The sequence below is a fragment of the Salvia miltiorrhiza genome, chromosome 1 (genome assembly GCF_028751815.1).
Source record: "Salvia miltiorrhiza cultivar Shanhuang (shh) chromosome 1, IMPLAD_Smil_shh, whole genome shotgun sequence".
NCBI classification, from domain to species: domain Eukaryota; kingdom Viridiplantae; phylum Streptophyta; class Magnoliopsida; order Lamiales; family Lamiaceae; genus Salvia; species Salvia miltiorrhiza.
This window is the reverse complement of record NC_080387.1, coordinates 14,188,829-14,210,252: the sequence shown is the minus strand read 5'-3', so window position 1 is coordinate 14,210,252 and position 21,424 is coordinate 14,188,829. Positions and strand designations below refer to the sequence as shown.

At 39.8% G+C, this 21,424-nt stretch overlaps 2 long non-coding RNA genes across 3 annotated transcripts; one reads left to right on the top strand and one right to left on the bottom strand.

Moving 5' to 3' along the window:
- The first annotated feature begins 1,033 nt into the window (after positions 1-1,033).
- Positions 1,034-3,649, top strand: LOC131006662 (uncharacterized). Its single transcript, XR_009095691.1, has 3 exons — positions 1,034-1,311; positions 2,633-2,707; positions 3,311-3,649. It is a non-coding gene; the product is annotated as an uncharacterized LOC131006662 (long non-coding RNA).
- Positions 3,650-5,689: 2,040 nt separating this feature from the next.
- LOC131006660 (uncharacterized) lies at positions 5,690-19,502 on the bottom strand. 2 transcript variants are annotated; one of them, XR_009095689.1, is made up of 3 exons: positions 19,229-19,502; positions 6,559-6,621; positions 5,690-5,979 (listed from the first exon to the last, which is right to left on the bottom strand). It is a non-coding gene; the product is annotated as an uncharacterized LOC131006660 (long non-coding RNA). The 2 variants fall into 2 exon arrangements; XR_009095688.1 differs by having other exon boundaries at positions 6,224-6,621; positions 19,229-19,476.
- Positions 19,503-21,424: the final 1,922 nt, after the last annotated feature.

Genomic DNA, 21,424 nt, shown 5'->3' with positions numbered 1-21,424 from the left:
TAGTAAAGGATTACGATTGCACCATCAGTTACCACCTAAGAAAAGCGAATGTAGTAGCTGACTCCTTAAATCGAAAGACGAGAGCCAAGTTAGGGTATTTCACCACCCAACAGAGGGAACTGAATCATGACTTCGCCTTACTCAATTTAGAAATTGCTAATCATAAGATACAATATCAGGTTGTGTAGCTGCACTGAATTAGAATTCGATGTTGAGGATCGACTCTTTCTCAAAATTTCCACAAAAGGAATTATTCGTTTTAGAAGTAGAGATAAATTGCGACCCCGCTATGTAGGACCTTTCGAGACCCTAGGTAGAGTGGGACTCATAGTTGATATGTTGGCACCGCCACCTAGCATTTAGGACGTACACAATGTGTTTTACGTTTTACAATTACGAAAGTACGTGTTTGATCCAAAGCGCGTAGTAAAGCAGGATGAAGTAGTTCTAGCCCAACACCTGAACTATGGAGATAAGCCAATCCCGATGCTTGATCGAAAGATCCAAGTTTTAAGAAACGAGCAAAATCCCTTGGTTAGTACTTTGGCACCACCATGGTGTAGAAAAAAACGAAGTGAGAACTAGAAGAAAAGTTGTAAGCTCAAAACCCGAGTTAGATTGCTACGGCTTGTAAATTTCGAGGACGAAATTTTTTTTAAGGAGGGTGGTATGTGACATCCCGACATTTTCATAAGAAATATAGAAAACCATTAATTAAGTATGCTATTGATACACGTCCGATATTTTATAATTATATTATATCAAGGGGATTGATATAGATTTATATACAATATATTTAGTTTGATCAATCAAAATTTTGAGACATTACTAAATTATATAAGAAATATTATTACATATATTTTTCATTTTATTTATTTAATTATCTATTTTACACAATATATATATATATATATATACAGTCATATATTTAAAAATATGGGTTGATTCAATTTTTATTTATTTATTCTAGTCATTAAGCCTAATAAATATAGGCTAGTCCAGTAATAATTCTGCAGAGTGAGAGAACGTGAGTGATCTTTCTTTTCCCTTCTCCAAAAAAAAAAAAATCTGTCTCTTCCCAAGAAATTACCAAATCTTTCACTTTATCATTTATCCCCAAAGGCAAAACTCTACACACGCAACCTCCCTCCATCTGTTTTTAATTACCTTCTCCTTTACCCACAAGCCATCCACACACTCCACTCCAATCCCTGCACTCTCCAATCTCTGCAGCTATTTTCAACCATACTCAGTAAATCAAGAAACTCTCAAACAACTCCAGCAACGCCTTCAAGAACAACTCCACACAAGGTTACCTCAAACCCCATACATTTACAATTTCTCTTCTACATGTTCATCCATGTTGTTAAGAAAAGGAAGAAATATCATAGAGAATAAACTCAGCTCATATCAGAGAACTCAAGGACTGTACACGAAATCATATCTTATTGTTTTTGATGCTCACACAAGAACACATCAATAGAATAAATTCTCTTTCTTATAACTTAAAATTTCAGATTTTCTTCAAGAACCCATTTTTCTTTTTTTCTTCAAATCTGTTTTAAAACCCTTCTTGCTAGCCTTCGGAGAGGGTGAGAGTCGAGGAGGCGATGGCAAGGATGCCGTCTGTCGGAGCCTCGCACCGGACTGACGAAGTCGCGGCTGCCGGCGCTGCATGTGGCAGCAGCCCGCCGGCCGCTCACGGCTGAGGCAGACGGGAGGCGGCGTGGCGCGGGACGGCGCCAGGCGCCGTTAGTGGCGAGCGGAGGCAGCGGCCCCTCCTTGGCTGCCTGTTGCCGGAAAAGTGAGAGAGAATGGAGGAGATGGACAGGGCGCGGTGGCCCGGCCGCTGTCGTCCGGCCACGGACGGAGAGGGAGAGAGAGAGAGTAGACAGAGAGGAGGCAGCGGTGCGGCTGGAGTCGCGTCGTCGTTGGATTCAGAGGGTGGTCGGCGCCGTGTCTGGTGAGTGTGTCGACTGTCGAGGGCTGGGAGAGAGAGAGGGAGACGAGGGCAGCAGGCCTTCCGGCCGTGCGGTCGCCGGAAGGGAGGCGGTGGCGGCGGAAGCTATGGAGGAGAAAGAGGGGCGGTGGTTTTGAGAGAGAAAGGAGGAGAAGTGGAGAGAAAGAGAGAGAGAGAGAGAGAGCCGTTTGAGAGGAGAGAGAGAGAGAGTGATGAGAGAAGTTTAAACTATTTTGTTTTTAATTTCAGATTTTTCATTTAGGGTTTTGACCCTTTTAATTGGACTTTTAATTTGGGCTCCTTAAAATTTGATTGGGCCGATTTTCTTTTTTGTCATTGGGCCGATTTTTGCTATTTTAAAATTAGGCTCTGTTTATTATACTTGGTCTGCATTATTAATAACAACTCTTTAAATTATTTTCTTGGGCTTTAAATATTACTTTGAACCTGTAAATGTTAATATTCTATATTTTCTTTAAATGATTAATAATTTTTGGATTTAGTGTTGATTATATTTGTTAAAATTACTAATTATGTATTAAAAGTTTATGGATTCAATTAAAGAGATTATTAATTCGGGCAAAGTGTATCAATAGTTAGTAATTTTTTTTCCCTTTTTATTTAGAAGTTAGAATAGCACCAAGAGACCTATTAAGAATAGATTTTTTGTAGGGTTTGAGGATCAGAGGATTAGCACCGCTTTCCCGTGACAGGTTTACGATTAAACTACAGGCTTTGCCTATTCAGGTGGGTTATATTTTGCATACAATGTATCTTGAGTTATATAAGCTCTGATATTTCATAAAAATTATCTGTTTATCCAATATAAATGTTTTTATGTGCGTTCTGTAATTGTTTAAGGCTCGCTTAAGTATCGATCGAGATTCTCATTTGGCCTAACACGCTAAATGAGGATTGTGTACACAGGGTTAGTGGCTCGATGGGTTGATCACCATCGTGCACTAACAGATTTAGAACGTTATAAGGGTGGGTGCTTGACAGGAGGTTATCCGGAGCACGGTGCTTGACAGGAGGTTATCCGGAGCACAGTTAAGGTTATTGATTCTGACCGGGTGCGTCCCGAGATCAATAACATATTTTGGATCTGACTGGGTGCGTCCCGAGATCAGTGAATGTGGGGAGAAAGTGAGTAACAATCGAACGTACATGGCGCGCCACTTAATGAGAAAAGTTTTGTCATGCTTAGAAGTGGATTTCTATTTTTAAAACCTTCTGAGTCATGATTATGATATTGGATAAACTGCTTCGATTATTTCATAAAATATTTATGAAACTCGTGCCCACTGAGTACATTAGTACTCAGCCCAAATTATTTTCAAATGTTTTCAGGTTGATCGGTTGGTGCAGACGGGGCTGAGCTGAGGCTAGGGTTCTACGATGTCTTTTGCTTCCGCTAATAACTAACTTGTCACCTCGTTCTCCATCCCCTAAATTGAAACTTCTATTATGTGGTACAATATTATCTTGTTGGGCTTACACTTTTAACCCATAATTCTATTAGTGAAGCTATCAATGATTATAATCAGAGTCACGAAACTAAACTTATGCGATCCTGAGTTTGAATATTGTCATTTGATTGGCATCCCTCAACGCCTTTCATTTTATCTTCTTTCATCTTATCTCTTCAGATATGAATACCCGATTTAATGGGTAAATTATCAATTTTATTCAGCTCAATTAAGTTCTTCAATTATTTTTTCTATTTCTTTTGCCTTGGGAAGTCGGGCTGTTACAACAAATAATATGCTGTGTTTACTTTAATGGATAAATTTATCATGAAAAAATGAGGGATAATAAATATTTTATTTCTTTTTCCACATTTTATACAAAAGAAAAGTTCATCATTTTTCTTCCTTATTTTCATTTCAAGGAGGGATAAAGGATAATATTATCCCTCCATTTTTGGTATAATAATAATATCCCTTTTTGAAGTAAAAAATGACCATAAGAAAGAAAAGATGGCGAATTTCTCTTTTATGTAAAATATTGGGAAAAAAATGAGACATTTAAAGGCACAAATATTTGTTATCGGCCATTTTTCCATGATAAATTTATCCATAAAAATAAACGCACTCAGCATATATAAAAAGATAATGCAATAGGAGTTTTAGGGTACTTTAATGTATATATATAGGATTGGGTTCAAATAAAACCCTTTCCTTAAGTAGTATATAGAACCAAATAAGGAACACACATTTTCTTCATGTGGAGCACTAAGGGTGTGACACGTGGCAAGGAGCTTCCAAGACCTTTTAAGGCAAAATCTGCCCAGGGGTAAAATTGAAATAAAAATTTTAAATATTTAAAAAAAAATCTTATTATTTTTTATTTTTATATATATATTTTTAAAAAAACTGACATATTTTCAATGGATATTGTTATAAAGAAACATGCCTAACTTTACAAACAAAAATGTATTTTTACCGCCCCACCACCACCTACCCCCAACTCCACCAACCACCCTCCACCCCACCCCCCACTCCCACCTCCACAATTTTTTAAATTTTTTTTAATTTTTTTAATCTTTTTTTTTATATCAAAAAATTCAATTTTTTCACGCTTCATTAACACTAGATCCAAATGCATGGTTCGGTTTTACAAAATGCATTTTTCAATTTTGCAATATGCAGGGTTTACTAATACAATATACATGTTATTTCTCACCCCCAACCCCCTACCCCGCTGCCCACCCCCACCCCGCTCCCCCAACCACCAATTTTAATTTTTTATTGTCGAAAATTTATTTTTTTGCATGCTTCATTAACACAAGATGCATGGTTCAGTTTTATAATTTGTATTTTTCTGTTTTGTAATATGCATTGATAAAATATGCATGGTATTTTTCACCACCCCACCTCCACCTCACACCACCCCCCCCACCCCAAATAGAAAAATGAATCATGCATATTGTAAATCAGAACAATGCGTGTTATAAAGTTGAACCATGCATCTCGTTTCAATGAATCCGACAAAAAACATGAATTTTCGATTAAAGAAAACTAAAAGAAATGGTGGGCGAGGGGTGTGGGTGACGAGAAATACCATGTATATTGTATCAGTAAACCATGCAAATTGCAAAACAAAAAACTACATTTTTGTAAAACTGAACCATGCATCTCGTGTTAATGTAGCCTATAAAAAAATAAATTTGATAGGCCGCCTCGGGTTGATGGAGGATTTTGTGATGCGCATGTTATGCACGGGCGCTGCATAAAAAAAAAAAATTGAAAATTGCTGAATTGAAGGGAGTTTACTGTTGCCAATTTTTGATTTTTTTGGGCAAATGACCGTTGCAAAGGCAACGGCTTGTATAGGATTTTAATTTTTTTTTTCTTTTTCTATCATCTATATATACTCCCTTTCATTCACTCCCAAATCACTCTAAAAAATTATCTCTATCAAAAACTTATTCATCAATATCTCTTGAAAGATTTCTACTCAAAATGTCTTCTTCACAATCATCCTCTTCATCAAGTGGTGGCGACGAGGAACGTGCTCACAAATTCGACCAACTCCTTCAACAATTTTGCCAAGTTGTTGAAGCTATTGGTGAACCGGTGTCGCAGCCCGACTTTTAGCCAGTGATAGCGTAGACCGGGTATCGATACGACTAAATAAATTAATAAGGTAAAAAGAGAAAACTAGATCGATCGTCAAGCGGAAGCAATCACTGAAACGTGATAAACCAAGAAAGATGACATCATCATCAATAAAAATATTATTGGCTTTATAACTTTTAAATCATCGAGATTCTTGTCAACCTTTACAAAGTAGACATAGCTAATTACTCACAATGACTCGGGATATACAGAGTATCGCAGCAAAATGCGAACAGACTATATGTATGAAGACATATAGCCGGGAGTAAATTTCTTGATTAAGTTCAAAATAAACCTTAACATCTTGATGTTACCGCAAGGAATATAATTACGGTATAATGACGATCATCCGAAATAAAATCCCTGCCAGCACCAGTCCAATCTCCCTCCTCGCTTATCCTGCACGTTTAGAAATACATGCAGGGCTGAGTACAGAATACATAGTGGACATATGCCGAAAATCAATAAAAACTAGCTCTTAGAGCTATAGGTTGAACTTGCCACATAAGCAATACACGGGGATTTTACTCAAAAGAACCCGTGTAAGCAGTTAACAATGATAAACATCATAAATAAATGACCGGTCAAAATTCTCGTTATGTATGTACCACTTCTACAAATCATCATCATTTAAGGTACGTACTGAGAAGTAGGCCTCCTTCTCAAGTACCGTGACCGGCCGACCCGAAGGACAACTCACGGTCACCTTTGTGTACACAATCCCGCTTGTGGCAGGACCCGAATTCGTCTCATCAGTAGAGGGTGACATACAGGCTCGTCGTCATCAAAACTTGGCAAGTCAATTAGTTCAACATCAATAAATCTCAAAATATTTATCAAACTCATAAACATCATCAACAGTAATAATTTTCATCAAACTGAAATTGACAGTTAAATCACATCATTTATTTCATTTCGTATAAGAGGCCTACGATACGCAGGGGATCTCTATATACGTATAGTAAAAATAATGCCCACCTGATGGCTTTAGCTTACTCTCGTACCACTCGGGGTGGACTCACTTCCGTCCTCTGCTCGTATCTTCAGATACCGTCATATCGGAGTAGTTCATGATAAGAATAAAAGAGATTTGTTGGGAACCTTGTGGAATATCCTAACCCTTGTTTTGATGATACCAAAATTCACAGGACTTATATGTAATAGACTAGAATCGTTTTGAACTCAAGTGTTAGAGTTCGTTTCTAGTTTAGTTGTGGTGTCGAAGACTGAAGACTGAAGACTGAAGAACGAAGACTGAAGACTGAAGACTGCAGTTACCAACTGAAGTATCAGTTGAAGAATCAGTTGAAGACTGATTATTTAATGCGCGCAAAGGACTGATACTAAAGTCAAGTATCAGTGGAACATTCCTCCTAGGACTGATCTTCCAACGTTCAGAGGAAGCCACGTACGCACAAGTACAGCCGCATTAAATGCAGAGATCTCAGAATATCTTATCTCTGCAGAGGTCATTCCTATCTGGTGGTTACTTTTCAGAGATGTCACATCTCTTGTCCATCAAAGAGAGTCGTTTCCACACAGACAAGGAACCTCGAAGATTGAAGCCTCAGCCCAAATTCGAATTGCTCTCCAACGGAAGAAATATTGATGACGTTCTATACCAACAGATCTATTCAAGAGTTCTCCTACAAATAGCGCTCGAGGATCACTTCAACCTTCACCGATTCAACGACATAAGCTGAAGCTCTGCTAAAATTGCTACTCAGCCTAAAGCTTAACCGCCCCAAAGCTTGAATCGAAGAAGAGAATTCCAAAGCCAAAATCAGTCACTGCTGATTACATACATTCTCTTAGACCCTAGGCATATATCTGTTTACCCAGAAGCCAAAGGTCAAACTTGCTTCAAAGAACTTGTTCTTTGTAAGTATAGTTGGCACTCGTTCAAACCTCCTCCCCATAAGAGTGTTTGAGTGGTTCGGAGTTCAGGAAGGTACTCTGAACACTGAGTGAAAAGTCTGAGCACGAGGTGTGCTTAGCAGGGAAATCCTACGCGAGGTGTGTGGGTGCTGAAGAAGGGTTTTCTTCAGTTTACGGTTGTGTGCACCAGGCAAGCACACGGGTACGGTTTGCAGTGCACCAGTGAAGCACTTGCGGAGTGGATTGTTGGTCTAATCAACCAACCGTGGATGTAGGAAAGGGTTTTTCCGAACCACGTAAAAGTCTCTGTGTTATTTACAGCTTTCAGTTTTACATTATTACTTGTGTTATTTCAATTGATAAAACTGAACACTGAATAACAGCAAAGAGAAACCTTAATCCAACAACCTGCTCCACCGAGGCTATTACGAAACTAAGTTTAATTTCCGCTGCGTATGATATCAATCTGACTGAACTATCCTCTGATAGTAAGGAAGAGTGATATCATCTCTATCTTTGCAAACACGACTGAAGCCCTTACTTGGATCAGTTAAGTTCCAGCAACTTAACTGATAACTCATTACTGAAGAGCTTTCAGTATCAGTTGTCAACCCTGTTGGTCAAAACTGATTTCAGTAAAACAGGAGTCCTTGTTTGCGTGCAAAGTTTCGTTTTGATCTCTGACTGAGATCCCTCTGATTGAGGTCAGTAGATTAAGTCAAAAATAGCCTATAGGTGTATTCCCCCCCCCCCCCATACACCTATTCGAGACCCTCAGGACCTAACAATTGGTATCAGAGCAGGTTGTTCACAAGAACTATCTGCATCTGACTAGGTTCTATTTGAACTAGATCTTTTTTCTTAAAGGTCTCGAAAAAGTTCTACTCTTTCTTTTTGTGCTTGCTATTTGCTCTATCTGCTGTTATCTGTTCTCTCTTTTTTGATGGAGACTAACCACAGCAGATTATCTTCTCTACCTATGTTTAGTATTGAAAAATACGACATATGGAAGTTTCGGCTTGAAAGCTTCCTCACCGCCCAACATTGCCGAATGTGGGAAGTCATCACCAGAGGACCGATCACCATCACTGAAGTTATCAAAAGGGTTCCTGCTGATCTCTGTCAGGATCCATACGATGAGGTCCAGCCCAAGTCAAAGGCAGACTTCACCACAGAAGAAAGGAAGCAAGATGAGCTTGACAACCTCGCCAAAAGCATCATCTCCGGCACAGTTCCCGACAAGTATGTCATGAAGATCATCAAGTGCGGAACAACAAAGGAGATGTGGGACATTCTGGAAAGAATGTGTGTAGGTTCCGAGGAAATCAAGGAGAATAAGCTATCCATAGCTTGCCAGAAGTTCGAGTCCTTCCTCATGCTCAAGAATGAATCTGTCGAGGAAATGGAACAACGATTCAATCTTATCTTGAATGAAGTTCAATCCATTTCAAAAGACAAATACACTCAACGAGAAATCAACCTGAAGATTCTTCGAGCATTGCCACGTGGAGAATGGCAGATCTACTCAGTCGCTCATCAACAAAAGCCAGGATTCAGTCAGCTCCCGACAAACAAGCTTTTCTCCGATCTCATGGAAAATGAGTTCGACCTTCTGAGAAATCTTGGTAACAAGAAGGCTGGAGGATCAGACGAAGATGGTCCATCAACCTCAAGAGGAGTTGCACTGAAGGCCTCAACCAGAGAAGGCAAGAAGCAGATCAAGGAACCAACGGAACTCAACCCAGAGGACTTCTTCAGTCAATATGCTTTGTTGACTGAAAGATTCAACAAGATGGAGTCCAAGTTCCGGAAATACAGAAGGTTCCACAAGCAGTACTACAAAGGAAAAGAAAGAGAAGAAAACTCCAGACATTCCACAGATCGAAGCGGAGAAAGGAAGTCAGCCGCTTACGACATCAAAGATATGGAATGCTTTGGATGTAGAAAGAAAGGGCACTTTCGACATGAATGCCTTGATCTGACTCCAGCTGAGCGCAGAGAACTGAAAGCTAAGAAAGATCGTAGCTTTTCGAAGAAGAAAGCGATGGTTGCTGACGATGCTGACTCTTCTAAAGACACATCAGAATCATCCGACTTCGACAGTTCCAGCTCAGATGATGAGAGTCGAGCCCTGATGGCCAACGAATCAGAAAGCGTGGCTGACAACAGCTATGACAATGGAATGAATGGCTCAGAGGTAAACTCTCACTCAAAAACTCCTTTTACTGATAACTTCCTGATGCTTTCAGGAGACCACTCAGAATCTGGAGATAGCTCATCCGATGAAACTGACGAGTTTGATCAGCTCATGACTGATCACTGTCAGCTGAGGAAAATGTTCGAAGATCTCCTCAAGCAGAATCAGAAAATGGACAAGGAGATCAATGATGAACGAGCTAAGAATCAGACAATCATCTACTTTCCGGATGAAACTTATCTTGATCAGCTAATCATGGAGAACAGCCGACTGGAAGAAGAGCTCAGAATCTCCAACTCAGAATGTGAAAGAGCATTTCATGAAATCAAGAGGCTCAATCACAAGCTGGAAGAAACAGTCAAGAACTGCATGATGCAGTCTCACATGATGAGCAACTTTCCATCGAAAAGACTGGTCAACAGCATCGGAGGAAAGGTTGCAGCTGACAAAGGAAAGGATATCATGATCATTTCAAAGGACGATCCTTCTGAAATCATAACCTCAGAAGAATCAAGAGATCATGACATGGATGAAGTTCGCAAGCGCAGACTAATGGCTAGATCAAATGTTCCACCTCCACTAAGCTTCAGACGAGCTAAGGAGGCCCCCAACCAGATCATTCTACTGAGAAGACTGGAAAGTCCAGAAGGAACAACATCCATGGAGACCAAGCAATGCTGAGTCCAGACGAGCCAAGAGCCATCTACGATAACTAGCTACTGGACATCAGCCAAGTCTCCAAAAGTCTGCAAAGACTCGAGTATCTCAGGGAAGATACTTCGCCGAGCAAAGAAGACCTCAACCACTCATCAGACAGAACTGCTACAAGAGTGAGGCCTTCAAAAGGATTTCTCAACAGAAGAATGCTCATGTGCCACCTGAAGCGCCAACAACGTCAACCAAACATTCAACAAAGCGCAAGAGATCAGCCAGACCAATTCTGAAGCAGATATGGGTTCCAAAGGGAACTCGAGCTAACATCGAAGGACCCAAAGCTTGATTGGGTGCCTGAAGCAACTCTTCCTTGCAGGTTAATGTCAGAAAACACAAAAAAAAGGAAGAGGCCAAAGCTTCGATCAGAACTTGGTATCTGGACAGTGGCTGTTCTAAGCACATGACGGGCTACAAAGAATATCTATCTCAGTATGTTGAGAAAGCTGGATCCAAAGTTGCATTCGGAGACAACTCAATCGGAGAAACAAAAGGCTACGGTGTGCTCAACATGGGTAACGCCTGTATCAGTAATGTTAGCTTTGTTTCTGGTCTTAAACATAATCTGTTGTCTGTGAGTCAATTTTGTGACAGTAGTTTCACAGTGAAGATCAAGAAGGATGAATTCACTGTTAGAAACAATCAAAAGAAGGTGGTTCTGAAATGATTCAGACAAGGGAGTCTCGTTTCTTGGAAAGACAGCCCACCAGAAACGTGCCTCATCAGCAAGAGCAGCTCGGAGCTCAATTGGCTATGACACAAGAGACTCAACCATCTCAACTTCAAGACGATCAACAAACTTGCTAAACATCAACTGGTAGAAGGCTTTTCTTCTATTGTGTTCCAGAAGAAGCAAGAATGTGAAGCATGCCTCAGAAGAAAGCAGACGCGGATGTCATTCAAGTCAAAGACAAGACACTCCTCTGAAAGGATTATGCATCTACTTCACATGGATCTGTTTGGCCCGATCACTCCAAGAAGCTACAACGGTAGGAAGTACACCTTAGTAGTTGTGGATGATTATTCACGATATACTTGGGTTATCTTTCTTTTCAAGAAGAAAGAGACACTGGAGGAACTGCCAAAGATGCTGAGAAGACTGAGCGTTGAAAAGGAAGTCAACATCATCAGCATCAGATCAGATCGTGGGACTGAGTTCCTCAATACTGTCATTCGTAAGTATTGTGATGAACAAGGAATCAGTCATCAAACTTCTGCAGCAAGAACTCCACAGCAGAACGGAGTTGCAGAAAGAAGAAACCGGTCTCTAAAGGAAGCAGCAAGGACGATGCTAGCCGAGTCAAAACTCCCCTTGAAGTTTTGGGCCGAAGCAGTCAACAACGCATGCTACACGCAGAATCGCTCCTTCCTTACTCAGAGACATGGAAGAACTCCATGAGAGTTATGGAAGAACAGAAAGCCATCGATTGCCTACTTTCATGCTTTCGGTTCTAAGTGTTTCATACACAACAATGATAAGAAGAGGTTGAACACTTTCGATAGCAAAGCTGATCCAGGAGTCTTCCTTGGATACTCTGGAACAGAACGTTCAAGCAAAGCCTATCGAGTGTTTAATACTCAAACTCTTTGTGTTGAAGAAACACCTCATGTGATCTTTGATGAGTCTACAGATGGTTTCAGGGAACAAGAAGCTGAAAAGTGTGTTCAGAACACTGAAGGTTCCAGAGCTGAAATCCAAAACACCGAGCCCTCTACTGTCTTGATATGGGGACCAGGCAAAGATGAAGATGCTGAGATGCTTCAGTATCAGAAGATCAACCAAAGGTCTGATGTTCAGACTGGAGCCAATGCAGACGACATTAGTCAAGGGGGAATTCCAGTTGCTGAAGTTCGAGTTGAACGCGCAGAAGCCGCCCCAGCTCAACTCACCCCTGCTCCAGAAGGTGCTCAACACCCCATAACCATTCTGACCGAAGAAGCCCCACCTTCCCCTGAAGAGATCAAGAAGTATCGTAGATGGTTTGAACTCCACTCAAAGGAGAACATCATTGGAGAACCATCAGATGGCGTCAAGACTCGGAGATCAATGTGCAACCTCGTCTTCGACATCAATCAGAACAACATCAACGAAGATAAGAATTTCAGCTGTTTCTTATCAACTACAGAGCCCAAGGATATTGAAGAAGCTCTGAAGTCTACTCAGTGGGTCATCACAATGCTAGAAGAACTCAATAAATTCAACCGGAATTCAGTTTGGGAGCTTGTGGATGGACCAGACGATGCAAAGGTGATTGGATTGAAATGGATTTTCAAGAACAAGGAAGACGAAGAAGGAAACGTTGTGAGGAACAAAGCAAGGCTAGTGGCTAAAGGATACAGTCAAGAAAAAGGAATCGACTACGACGAGACGTTCGCCCCAGTTACCAGATTGGAAGCAGTCAGACTCTTCTTAGCCTTCGCAGCTCACAAAGGTTTCAAGGTACACCAAATGGATGTCAAGTGTGCATTTCTCAATGGAGTGCTCACAGATGAAGTTTATGTAGAACAACCTCCAGGGTTTGAGGTTGCTGGACCAGAAAAGGTGTACAAGCTGAAGAAAGCGCTCTATGGGTTGAAGCAAGCACCAAGAGCGTGGTATGATACTCTTTCGGAGTATCTTGTTGAACAAGGCTTCAAAAAGGGATCTGTGGACAGAACTCTGTTCACTCTCAAAGAAGGAGAAGATCTCTTGCTTGTTCAGATTTATGTCGATGACATAATCTTCGGATCCAAATCCGAACGCATGTGCAAGAAGCTTGCTGACATCATGACCAACAAGTTTCAAATATCCATGATGGGAGAAATGAATTTCTTTCTCGGATTGCAAGTCAAGCAGACCAACGAAGGAATACTGATCAGCCAGTCCAAGTATGCCAAGGAACTGATAGCTAAGTTCGGTATTCAGTACATGAAGTCAGTCAAGATCCCAATGAACACAAACTGGAAAGTTGATCCAGGTTCAGAAGGAAACTCTGTCTCTTCGAAGAAGTACAGAGAAATCATTGGATCTTTGCTGTATTTGACTGCGAGCAGACTAGATATTGCATTTGCAGTCGGGGTATGTGCAAGATATCAATCAGATCCTAAGGAAGCTTATTTGGATGCAGCTAAGCGGATTCAGAGATATCTCAAAGGCACGCCCAATTTAAGATTGTGGTATCGAGCAGATGACGACATCAAGCTCACCGGATATTCAGATTCAGACTTCGGTGGATGCAAGCTTGATCGCAAATCAACCTCCGGAACATGTCAATTCCTAGGCAACAAGCTCATTTCTTGGTTTTCAAAGAAGCAGACTTCAGTCGCCACCTCTACAACTGAAGCGGAATATGTTGCTGCCGGAAGCTGCTGCTCATAAATTCTATGGTTAGTCCATCAACTAAAGGACTATGGGATCGACGAAAAGGAAGTTCCTATCTATTGCGACAGCTCCAGTGCTATTGCAATCTCCCAAAATCCAGTTCATCACACCAGAGTAAAGCATATTGAAATTCGACATCACTTCATTCGTGATCATGTCGAAAAGAAGAATGTCTCTGTGGAATGGATTCCCACTGCTATTCAGAGAGCGGACCTGCTGACCAAGGCTCTTCCAGAAGAGAGGTTCAATGATCTTTGTGCAAAGATCAGCCTCATCAACCCTGAAGAGTGATGCTGTGTTTGAAGATCTTCTCAAACAGTCATGCTGACTGGTGGTCAACCAACTGATGATTCAACGATCGCCAACGTGGAATGCAATGAAGTCCGAATGCTCATCTGAAGAAGAAGTCATCCTGATGAAAACAACCAGGATCAAGTGGTATCAACTGACTACGATGTTCAGTTGATCAGTAAGTATATTAAATGCTTACCTTTCAAAATCAGTTATTTCAGTTAAGAGCTTTAAGTTTTTAGTTCAAAATCTTTTCTCTAACTGATCAGTTTCTTTCAAAAACTTTAACTGATTGTTGAAAATTGTTGGAAAATGGAATATCCGAGAAGGACAAGATTTTTATAAAGTGAAAATCTGTTATGATTGAACTTGTCCTGATCTTATTGCCAAAAATCTTTCCAATCTTTTTGCCTCTGCAATAAAATTTCTTGAAAAGCTCATTGACATGACAGAATGTAATGATGCCTTTCAACTTTTTGAAGACGCAGTCCCTCGCAGTGACGGCGGACACGAATTTTCTCTTCAATTGCATTTTAGGCACAGTTTTCGAAAAACCTTTCATCTTCTTACATGGTTCAAATCTTGTCTATTTATGCCATGTTGTCTTCATGTTTTGTCTGCATCAACTAACAACTCTCCACAGCCTTCACTGTGAGAAAAATTTTCAATCTTTCTAAAAGTTTCAGAGAAAAATTGTTCCGACTAAAGGAGAAATCTATGACTGCAAAGTCATGGAGTGGAAGAATGACGCTCACATACCTGGTCTTCACCGGACCCTTCCACTGGATCTCAACGTCTCTCCGGCGTCAAAGTTTGCTCTACCCTCACTTGTATCCAGCGAAGCGTGTGTCTTCCATTCTCATGCATGGCGCCAAGAAGCTTTACCGCTTCTGGAGGAGATATTCCTTATCGCATATGTTGCGCTCCTCCCTGGCTTGCAACACACAACGGGACCTCTCTCGTTGTTGGCCAGCATCTTCAGCCGCACCTGGTCTATTCTTCACAGACCCAGGGCCGGCGAATCGACGGTGTTAGTCTTCTCAGCTGCCACCGCTTCGATTCTTCCTTCTCACGTCCATTCCTCTCTCCCTTCCTTCTTTCTAATTCACGAACCTGATCTTCACCTCATAAGGCAGCCCTCTCCTTCTTCCAAGGCAGTCTTCTTCTATCTTCCGCCTTCTACACTTTCTTGACCTCCTCCACTTCTCCGTCTCCTCATCTCCTCACCTCCCCACTGGCGTTCTCCTCTTCTGTTTATCCGGACTCACTCTGTTATCAAATCTTCTCACGAAGCTTCTAAGACTAGGAGTTGGGTACCGTCTGATCATAGCCTCCATCGTCAACTCTCTTTTTGATGTTGCCAAAAAGGGGGAAAGTCAGAAGTCAGAGAGAAACCTTCTCTTGAGGTTGCTCCTGTCCTCTAACTCTTGACTGATGATGGAACAACAAAGGATCACCAGAAGTTGTAAGGATGACGTTCCAGTAAAGACCTCAATTCAACGGAACACAAGTGAGAGTGGAACAAGCTTAGGAACATGAAGACACGAAGACAGAAGATGAAGATCAAGAAGTTCAAGGCGCAGCCAAGCAGACTGCTGGAGTCCATGGGTTTCCCATGTTGTTTTTGTTTTTCTTTTTACTCCAATGTAAGTCTTGCTCTGTACCTCGACTGATGACTTATCAGTCTTTTTTTTTAATGAAATGAACTTCTTATTGATCTCAACCTGAAGACAATGACTCTTTGTCCAGGCTCTGATTATGGTTTTTCTGTCTTCTTTATGTTCTGTTTTAGAACTGTTTTCGTTCTTGCTCTAAGTACAAGCTTTTAGGTTCTATTGTTAAGGGGGAACTGTTTTCACTCCATGTTTAGAACTTGTACTGTAAGTTCAGTCTTTTTGCTGTCTAGAATTGCTGTGTGGTTTTGGCATCATCAAAAAGGGGGAAATTGTTGGAAACCTTGTGGAATATCCTAACCCTTGTTTTGATGATACCAAAATTCATAGGACTTATATGTAATAGACTAGAATCGTTTTGAACTCAAGTGTTAGAGTTCGTTTCTAGTTTAGTTGCGGTGTCGAAGACTGAAGACTGAAGACTGAAGAACGAAGACTGAAGACTGAAGACTGCAGTTACCGACTGAAGTATCAGTTGAAGAATCAGTTGAAGACTGATTATTTAATGCGCGCAAAGGACTGATACTAAAGTCAAGTATCAGTGGAACATTCCTCCTAGGACTGATCTTCCAACGTTCAGAGGAAGCCACGTACGCACAAGTACAGCCGCATTAAATGCAGATATCTCAGAATATCTTATCTCTGCAGAGGTCATTCCTATCTGGTGGTTACTTTTCAGAGATGTCACATCTCCTGTCCATCAAAGAGAGCCGTTTCCACACAGACAAGGAACCTCGAAGATTGAAGCCTCAGCCCAAATTCGAATTGCTCTCCAACGGAAGAAATCTTGAGGACGATTTACGCCAACGGATCTATTCAAGAGTTCTCCTACAAATAGCGCTCGAGGATCACTTCAACCTTCACCGATTCAACGACATAAGCTGAAGCTCTGCTAAAATTGCTACTCAGCCTAAAGCTTAACCGCCCCAAAGCTTGAATCGAATAAGAGAATTCCAAAGACAAAATCAGTCACTGCTGATTACATACATTCTCTTAGACCCTAGGCATATATCTGTTTACCCAGAAGCCAAAGGTCAAACTTGCTTCAAAGAACTTGTTCTTTGTAAGTATAGTTGGCACTCGTTCAAACCTCCTCCCCATTTGAGTGGTTCGGAGTTCAGGAAGGTACTCTGAACTTTGAGTGAAAAGTCTGAGCACGAGGTGTGCTTAGCAGGGAAATCCTACGCGAGGTGTGTGGGTGCTGAAGAAGCGTTTTCTTCAGTTTACGGTTGTGTGCACCAGGCAAGCACATGGGTACGGTTTGCAGTGCACCAGTGAAGCACTTGCGGAGTGGATTGTTGGTCTGATCAACCAACCGTGGATGTAGGAAAGGGTTTTTCCGAACCACGTAAAAGTCTCTGTGTTATTTACAGCTTTCAGTTTTACATTCTTACTTGTGTTATTTCAATTGATAAAACTGAACACTGAATAACAGCAAAGAGAAACCTTAATCCAACAACCTGCTCCACCGAGGCTATTACGAAACTAAGTTTAATTTCCGCTGCGTATGATATCAATCTGACTGAACTATCCTCTGATAGTAAGGAAGAGTGATATCATCTCTATCTTTGCAAACACGACTGAAGCCCTTACTTGGATCAGTTAAGTTCCAGCAACTTAACTGATAACTCATTACTGAAGAGCTTTCAGTATCAGTCGTCAACCCTGTTGGTCAAAACTGATTTCAGTAAAACAGGAGTCCTTGTTTGCGTGCAAAGTTTCGTTTTGATCTCTGACTGAGATCCCTCTGATTGAGGTCAGTAGATTAAGTCAAAAATAGCCTATAGGTGTATTCCCCCCCCCCATACACCTATTCGAGACCCTCAGAACCTAACAAGATTAGTCAGAAACTTCCTGACTAAGAATACCATTCCTATCTTAGTACTATTTCATCTCCTCATCACTACACTCCGTCTATCTCAATCTCATATAAAAACTCTTTCTGAGTAATCGCTATCTTACTCTCGACTCAACACTCACATAGAACTAAACCACATCTACAAGCACACAGAGACATACAAGCACAAGCAATATAATCTCACATCAGGACATAGAAGAATTAATCAAACTCATTTACATCATAGCAAACATACTTGGAAAACTTTTTGTGAAAATCAAAAAAATATTTTTAGTTAGGAAAAAAAATTCCCAACAATTTAATTTAGAAAATCAAAGACATATGATGAAACATTCTTAAACCCATTACCCAAAATTAATTCACATAAACAAGTTATGTCATTTTATCTCATTTTATAGTATTTTTAATAAATTGAACTCGAGATTTCATTGTCGGAAAAATCTCATAAATTCGTTTTAAGCTCACAAAATACACAAGAGCACAATTACGGGTTCAAATGATTCAAGAAAAATCAAAATCTATCCAACTTTCCTTGGCATATATTCGGCCACTACTCAAAATTTTTAGGGGTGATTCTTTTCGTCTCATATCTCATATATAGGCTAATTTTATTATCACAAAGCCACATATATTCATATTTAACTTCTATCTCATCTCAAAATCAAAATCTTATTCAATCTCTCTTTCTGCACTGTCTTAAATTAAGAGAATAAACTGTTTCTCCTCGGACATTTTATGGGTTCAATACTCATACCCATGGAAACCTCTTTGAGTCTAGTTTCATTTAAAAAAAATTAGGTTGAAAAACTCCAAGTGGTTTAAGAGATATAGCCATTCTCCCACAGTCTACCAGATTCGGCAGTTTTGTACAACCGGAGATTTTGATTTTTCAAAACTAGTAAACATTGCCGAAATGACTTGAAATTTTGTGGGTAGATACATAACACATTAATATCTTTATCATAAAAATTTGGAAGGCAAAAAGACAGGGGAAACTACTGAGAAGGGTGACTCTAAGGTCTATTGCTTCCAGACTTTCGGTAGAAAGTTGCAGTTGGAGTTTTGTATTTTGAAGGGTAGCAAAAGATGTCCAAAAGACTTGAAATTTTACATGGACGTTCATAATACTCTGATATATGCACCGTAAAATTTTCAAGATTTTTGGGTATCAAGAACCCTATCGAAATTCATCAAGTCAGTAGCTTTTTAAAAGTTTTTAAAATAACTCATCAACTTGCCAAATGCCAACTTTAAGCATATAGCCAACTATACTCTATCTTTCATCAAACTAACTCACTTCAATCTTCATCAAACACCTTTAATCATCATTCTAATCCATCAAACATCATCTCAACAATCTCAAAAGCTCATATTCATAACCAAATCAACAATCCATCCATGAACTTCAAACTTCTCAAAATCATGTAAACTAACTCATCTAAAAATTCACATATCGATTTAAATCCATCCTTTGCATGTAGAAATGGACTAAATAGGATCTCAATAGCATGAATATAATCTCAATTTAAGATTAGATGATGAATATTTTTTGAAGGGGTATGAACCCTAATTTTCGAAAATTGCAAGAATGAAGTGGATGATGTTTTCTTGCTTGATCTATCAATATATACTCATATCTAACTCAAATATAACTAGATCTAAGTAAATCTAATACTTACTCAATGATTCTTGAGTAGAAAAATAAAATCCTCCTCTTGACTTCAAGCTTTAGAATCCCTCCAAAGTTGCTCTTAATTCAATGATCAAAGATGTTTAAAGCTTGATTTAATGGATATCTATGGTGTAGATATGATTTGAGAAGCTTGGAAATTATCCTTCAATGGTGATAGTGAGAGAAAGAAGTGAGAGAGAAGAGAGAGGGGAGAGTGGCGTGAGAAATGGGGGGGGGGGGGGGAAGGAGAGATGAATTTGTTTTGTTTGATTATCAAACTTACTCACTAAGCCACTTTGCTCAAATTAATGCTCATAAATTCTCATTTAATGCTCACACATGTGGATGATCCACTTGCACTAATTATCTCTTAGCTAATTAGTAAATAATGTGTAGGAGTGGTAAAATGTGTAGTAAAGTGTAGTAAAAATAATTAAGAATAGTGGTTCATTAATAAAATCATAATCAATCATCAAGTAATTGTGTGACTAAAAATAATAATAATATAATTAGTGCACACTTAAATCACGTCACATCAATCTTAGAAAATAAACTCCGAGAAATTTCGTTAGCAAAATCTATAATACAGATAGTAACTTTACTACTCACCGATTAAAATTAATTCGTTCGTTACGAAATTTAAAATTAATCTCGTGCTATTATGCTCAAGAAAATCATAAATCACTCCATCACAATACACATGTATCAAGCAGTCACATAACAATTAATCAAATAATCTCACTCAAAACGTAACATCACAATCAGTCAAAATCTCACGTCAATTTAGGCGTCTCTCAAATACGACTCTTCTCTCTATAGAAATTCTCACTCACTAATCTTAGCTCTATTTCTAGTCAGGTATCATCATAAACTCTACACTCTAGACCATCTCAAAATAATTATGCTTCCTCTATCGAAAATAGAATCTATATCCTCATCCCAGTTCAATCAGCATCTCTATCAAAACTCATTCTCTCAAAGTAATTCATTCACTAGTTCCATCATCAGAATTCTAGAATACTCATATCTCAATCTATTGAGAAACTTCATCTCCGTCTTAAGCTACTGCTAATATCTCAGTGCTCATAATAGTGTCTCGATCCTATCAATCATAGGGTAAAAAAATACGGGGTGTTACAACCGGAGCCAGAGCACCCTCATCCTCGAAGAAGGATGACAAAGAAGGTGTACATTCGTCGGGACCGTGAAGCCGGAGCACAACGGTTGTACGCGGATTATTTTGCAGAAAATCCGGTGTACACCGACTTTAGTTTCCGGCGCTGATTTCGTATGCGGCGTCCATTATTTTTGTAATACCCCGTTTCCTCGAGCTAAGTTTAGAATAATTTTGAACTTAGATTTAAGATGATTCACGCCGGATTGAGAAAAAGAATTTATTTTAATTCCAACAAAAAAATGATTTACAAAAGCATTTGTAAATTTAGTTATTAAATTTATATGCATTGCATATTTATTTAATTAAGCATTCAAGTATTTATACGAGCTATTTATTTAGCAAAGCCTAACGAAGCCCATTGAGCCCAAACAAATGACTAATTCCCTTGATATTTTGCTAAATTCAATTAGAAAAATATCACGGTGATTAATGAATTGTGGAGAGGGTTCATCCACGCAACCTTCCACTGTGCACATCACTTCTTTTTAAAGTAACCTCATTCCTCTTGATTTTTTCACCCTTCTCGGCAAGAGCAGCAAGTTTCATTCTCAACAATTCAGCCAAATTCATTTTTGTATTTTCTTGTTCTAAACTTCTTCGTCCCAAAAGTGAAACGCAGCAACCATAAGTAAGTTCTTCTCAACTTTGAGATTTCTCCTTTCGTTCCGAGTCCAGTTCAGATTTCATGATTGAACAGAATGATTTTTCAAACTTCACAAACAAAGAATCACACACATACATATGTATACCTGAGTTGTGCATACATTCATGAACATTATCGATTAGAAAAGAAAAAGGAAGAGTCTTGAACTGTGTTGCTTTAGAGTCGTGCCTTGAGCGTGTATGTTTTGTGGAGTTTTGGCTGTGTGGGTTGTCGAGAGTGGATGAGAGTTGAGGGCGGCGGCCATGGATCCAGTGCGGTCGTCGGAGTTAAGGGAGAGGGCTGGTGTTGAATGGTGGCTGAATTGGGGATCTAGGGCTCGGCGGAGGCGTGGCCTGTAGGTTGCGTTCCGTCAGATCTAGAGG